A 6,000-nucleotide genomic window follows, 5' to 3' on the forward strand; every position below is an offset into this window, starting at 1 on the left:
TGGTGGGCTACAGTCCATGAGGTCACAAGGAGTCAGACGCTACTGAGCACCTGAGCATGTATGAGCACACATGTGCAGTGGATTAACAATGCTGTATTAGTTTCAGGTGTACAACAGAATGATTCAGTTATACACACATATGTGTCAATTCTTTTTCAAACTCTTTTCCCATTTAGATCATGTGCTAAGTCACTTCAGTAGTGTCCGACCCTATGGACCGTAGCCCCCCAAGCTCCTCTGTCCATGGGATTCTCCAAGCAAGAATACTGGAGTGGGTTGCCATGCCCTCCTCCAGGGGATCTTCCCAACCCAGGGATCGAACCCACGTCCTTTACTTCTCCTGCATTGGCAGGCACCAGGCATTGCTAGCGTCACCAAGGAAGCCCTCCATTTAGGTCACTACAGAGTATTGATCAGAGTTCCTTGTGCTATACAGTAGGTCCTTGTTGTGTGCCTGTTTTAAACACAGCAATGTGTACTTGTCAATTATGGGTTCCTTTCTTATCAAGGCCAAAAAGCATGAGGAAGTATTCTGAGCAGGGCCGAAGAATATGGGATTGCATATTATGGGGTTGTAACAATGGGTCACTGATACCATTTCTCATCAGGGTCTTTCTGAGTCATTTCTTTCTCACTCACACAGTAGAAGGCCCACAGGTCAGTAGAATGAGAGGTCAAATGTGACAAAGGAGGACAGAAACAGCACACTTGGAGCACCATGATGGCAGGTCCAGTGTGTGGCTGGGAACATTGCATGTGTTAATTCCAGTTCCCAAGATCATCCTCTGAAAATCTTTGTAGAACAGACTCTGTGGTCCCAAAGCAGGATACCCCAGGAAAGATATATCATAAGAGCCAGTCTTGACTGAAGGCTTATTATTTGCTATGTGTTAAGCACTTAAATCTCTTGCCTGGAAACTCCCGTGGATGGAGGCACCTGGTAGGCTGCAGTCCATGAGGTCGCTAAGAGTCAGACACAACTAAGAGACTTCACTTTCACTTTTCACTTTCATGCATTGGAGAAGGAAATGGCAGCCCACTCCAGTGTTCTTTTCTGGAGAATCCCAGGGATGGGGGAGCCTAGTGGGCTGCCGTCTATAGGATTGCACAGAGTCGGACATGACTGAAGCAACTTAGCAGTAGCAGCAAGCACTTAAATGGTGGCCCAGTGTTAAAGACTCTGCCTGTCAATGCAGGAGATGAAGGTTTGATCCCCGGGTTGGGAAGATTCCCTGGAGGAGGAAATGGCAACCCATTCCAATATTCTTGCCTGGAGAATTCCATGGACAGAGGAGCCTGGAGAGTTACAGTCCATGGGGTCACAAAGAGTCAGACATGACTAAGCGACAAAGTACATCAGATACACAAGCACTTAAATGCTTTAACTCATTTAAATCTCACAAGAGGGAACTTCCCTGGTGATCCAGTGGTTAAGACTTCGCCTTCCAGTGCAAAGGGTGCAAGTTCAATCACTGGTAGGGGAGCTAAGATCTCACATGCCTTTTGGCCAAAAGAACAAAGCATAAAACAGAAGCAATATTGTAACAAATTCAATAAAGACTTTAAAAATGGTCCAAGTCAAAAAAAAAAAAATCTTAAAAAAAATAAATCTCACAATGACCTTAAGAGGTAAGGATGGTTATTCTCTCTCTTTCCAGATTACATAACTGAGGCACCCAAAGGACATGGGGACTTCCTTGAGGTCACAAAGCTAGTCAGCCATGGGTGGGGCTGGGTTTTATCCCAGAAGTCTTGCCCCAGAGCTGAGGGCCTGCATGCCTCCCTAGCTTTTGAAATGTCCACTCACCTCGAGCCAGGCATGGCGTGAGTTTCTTCCACAAATGGAGCCCAGATGAGCTCTTTTTAAGAGTTCCTCCTACATCATCTTATTTGGTTATCACAATATCCTGCAAAGTGGGCAGAACAGATACTTGTCCCCATTTAACAAAATAAGAAAAACGAAGTAGTAAATCCCTGGTCACACAATGGACAGGTGGCTGTGCACAGATGAAGGTCTAGGTGGCTTCACTTCATGGCTGTTCACCCTACCCGACCCTGTCCCCAACTCCCCTGAACCCAAGACATCCCTCAAGAGAATTTCCGAGTCTAATAGCAGTCCCACTCAACTCCAAGTGGAATGTCCTAAGTTTTGAGAGAAGGGGAGGAGAGCTTTATAACAAACAACCAGTCCCATCTCTGCTGCTGCTGCTGCTTCTAAATTGCTTCAGTCATGTCCAATTCTGTGCGACCCCATAGATGGCAACCCACCAGGCTCCCCCGTTCCTGGGATTCTCCAGGCAAGAACACTGGAGTGGGTTGCCATTTCCTTCTCCAATGCATGAAGTGAAAAGTGAATGCCTGGTTATTTCTCAGGTTTCCTATATAGGCGCTGCAACTCAATAAGGTTTGCTCCAGGAGCTATATCCTCAGTTCAGTTCAGTCGCTCAGTCGTGTCCGACTCTTTGCAACCCCATGAATCGCAGCACGCCAGGCCTCCCTGTCCATCACCAACTCCTGGAGTTCACTCAGACTCACGTCCATCAAGTCAGTGATGCCATCCAGCCATCTCATCCTCTGTCGTCCCCTTCTCCTCCTGCCCCGAATCCCTCCCAGCATCAGAGTCTTTTCCAATGAGTCAACTCTTTGCATGAGGTGGCCAAAGTACTGGAGTTTCAGCTTCAGCATCATTCCCTCCAAAGAAATCCCAGGGCTGATCTCCTTCAGAATGGACTGGTTGGATCTCCTTGAAGTCCAAGGGACTCTCAAGAGTCTTCTCCAACACCACAGTTCAAAAGCATCAATTCTTCATTTGGGCTGGTTTTGGGGGAGACCATGGGAGAAGAAAATCACACTCATCATATCCCTAAATCTCTTTTCTTTCCTCCTCTGTGCACCTTCCCCAGACTCACCTCCTCTTTCCTTTTCCTCCCAGTCACACAGCTTTTGAACAACCCCCATCAGCACAATGTGTTAGCAATTGTTCAGTGAGGGTGACATTTAGATTCACAGTCCTGGAAGAAATCGCATGGATTTGGATTCACCAGAACACTAAATTTAACCAACCCTGAGGGCCCTGGGGTGGGGAGGGGGAAGTAGAGGAGGAGAAGTGAGGAGAAGATTTCAGCCTGGGACTAGTCCTGCAAAATGCAGGTGCTGCATCAGCCTGGGCTGCCCTTCCCCGCTCAGCAGGAAGTGGGGAAATGGAGCTTCAATCAGCCCACATTCACCTTTCCCTATTGTCAGGTACTTGCTCTGAAAGCCCCTAATCATTTCTTTTATTGTCTGGCTTAACACAAAGCAGAGCAAAGCAGTGTCAAAGCTGAATATCTCTCATCAGAAAGCCCCAAGGTATGTTGATATATGTGTATAGACATATGAATATATGCATGCCATCTCTCTCTCTAACATACACACACATACACACACACACACCCCTCGATTAAGATGGATGTGGTGAAGGGAAGCATGCAGAACAGAATCCCCATACTCAAGCTTATACCTTCTCCTATAAAATGAGAACAGTGAGGAAGAAACCCTGATTCTCATCTTCCCAACTCCCAAATGTCCTCCTTAATGAGACTTTCCCAAGACTTGCATTGACAATGGATGTCCAGTGTGCCCTTGTGCTAATTTGTGGAATGTGTATAGTCCAAGCATTCTTAGAATTCAGAATCACCAGGATTTTTTTGCATTGCCTCAGTGTCTCCTTTTGGCTAAGGGATGTGAAATGTTGGCAAAGTAACTTCAGCTTTATCTCCTTCCTCTGTTCTCCAAAGATGGGGACTGACATATATACACTATTGATACTATGTATAAAATAGGTAATTAATGAGAAGAACCTACAGTATAGCACAAGGAATTCTATTCAATGCTCTAGGGTGGCCTCGGAGAAGGCAATGGCACCCCACTCCAGTACTCTTGCCTGGAAAATCCCACAGATGGAGGAGCCTAGAAGGCTGCAGTCCATGGGGTCACTAAGAGTCGGACACGACTGAGCGACTTCCCTTTCACTTTTCACTTTCATGCATTGGAAAAGGAAATGTCAACCCACTCCAATGTTCTTGCCTGGAGAATCCCAGGGACAGGGGAGCCTGGTGGGCTGCCGTCTATGGGGCCGCACAGAGTCGGACACGACTGAAGTGACTTAGCAATTAGCAAAAAGGGTGGCCTAAATCCCAAAAAGAAGGGATATATGTATACAAGAAGGCAATGGCACCCCACTCCAGCACTCTTGCCTGGAAAATCCCATGGACAGAGGAGCCTGGTAGGCTACAGTCCATGGGGTCGCTAAGAGTCGGACACCACTGAGCGACTTCACTTTCACTTTTCACTTTTCACTTTCATGCATTGGAGAAGGAAATGGCAACCCAGTCCAGTGTTCTTGCCTGGAGAATCCCAGGGATGGGGGAGCCTGGTGGGCTGCCATCTATGGGGTCGCACAAAGTCGGATATGACTGAAGCGACTTAGCAGCATAGCTGATTCACTTTGCTGTACAGTAGGAATTAAGACAATACTGTAAAACAACTATAGAGTTAGCCACTCAGTCATGTCCGATTCCTTGTGACCCCATAGACTGTAGCCCACCAGGCTCCTCTGTCCATCAAATTCTCCAAGCAAGAATACTGAAGTGGGTTGCCATGCCCTCCTCCAGGGGATCTTCTCGACCCAAGGATCAAACCCAGGTCTCCTGCATTTCAGGCTGATTATTTACCATCTGAGCCACAAGGGAAGCCCAAAAAGCAACTATACTCCAGTAAAAATTAAAAAACAACAACAGTCATTGGAACTTAGGCAGGACTCTTAAAAATAAAAAGAGGTTAGATCCGCCTGTAAGATTTAGAGAAATAAATCAATGACCTACAAATATTTGCCTTTCATGTGGAAACACTTAAGCCCCCATAAAGCTTAATACCCTGGGCTATTTTGTTGTGTAATAAGATGCAAAGCAGGAACCAGATGTAGCAGAGTGAAACAAACTATTGTCTTAACAGCTGGAACCAGCATGCCTCCTAGAGAGGGAACAGTCTTTGCTGAGGAAAATACTTCTTGGAAGACATGGTGTGAATGATGGATTGCACTAACATCCCCAGCTTCCCATGCTGTGAGTAGCCATGTCCTTCTGCAGTGCTTCCCACACTGACTCCAGGCAGGGCCATGTGAATGAGAAGATAGCAAAGAGATGGAAGCAGAGGCTAGAAAAAATTCTTGCACTTCTTCACTCTCTTTTTTATCCTGCGTATCCACCACCATGAGAACACGTCAAGGACTGGCCTGAGAGTAGATGAGAGCCACATGGAAGAAAGTCAAAGGCATCCTTGACCAACCAAGAGGACCCACGAGCTGACAATCTATACATGAATGTTCCCAGCCAAGGTCAGCAGGACCACCCAGCTGATCCATAGACTCATTAGAAATAATAAATGATTGTTGTCAAAGACATAGAATTTGGGGGGGGGGGGGTGGTTTGTTACACAGCAGTAGTTAATACGCTTGGCTTGGAAAGTAAGTCCCAGAAGGCACTGGGTTACAAGGATCAAAGATACCATTAAACTGCAAGGAACAAGAGTTGGGAATAAGGGAAGAGCAGAGTAGAGAAAGAAAGGCAGGAAGGAAGAGGGGAAGGCCAAGTGAAATGATAATTCGAGATGGCTAACGTTCAATTCTAAATTGTTTGTTACTCCAATATAGGCTTCCATGGTGGCTCAGACAGTAAAGAATCTGCTTGTAATTCAGATCCACTTGCCAATGCAGAAGACACGGGTTCGATCCCTGGGTCAGGAAGATCTCCTGAAGAAGGGAATGGCTACCCACTCCAGGATTCTTGCCTGGAAAATCCCATGGACAGAGGAGCCTGGTGGACTACAGTGTATGGGGTCACAAACAGCCAGACATGAATGAGCGACTTTCACTTTCACTCCAATATATCCATCTTTTATTCAGTAAAATCTGCCTCCTATGTAAAGACTTGTGGATGTGAGTGAATGAGTGTTTATACATCT

The sequence above is a fragment of the Bubalus bubalis genome, chromosome 3 (assembly GCF_019923935.1).
Source record: "Bubalus bubalis isolate 160015118507 breed Murrah chromosome 3, NDDB_SH_1, whole genome shotgun sequence".
NCBI lineage: Eukaryota > Metazoa > Chordata > Mammalia > Artiodactyla > Bovidae > Bubalus > Bubalus bubalis.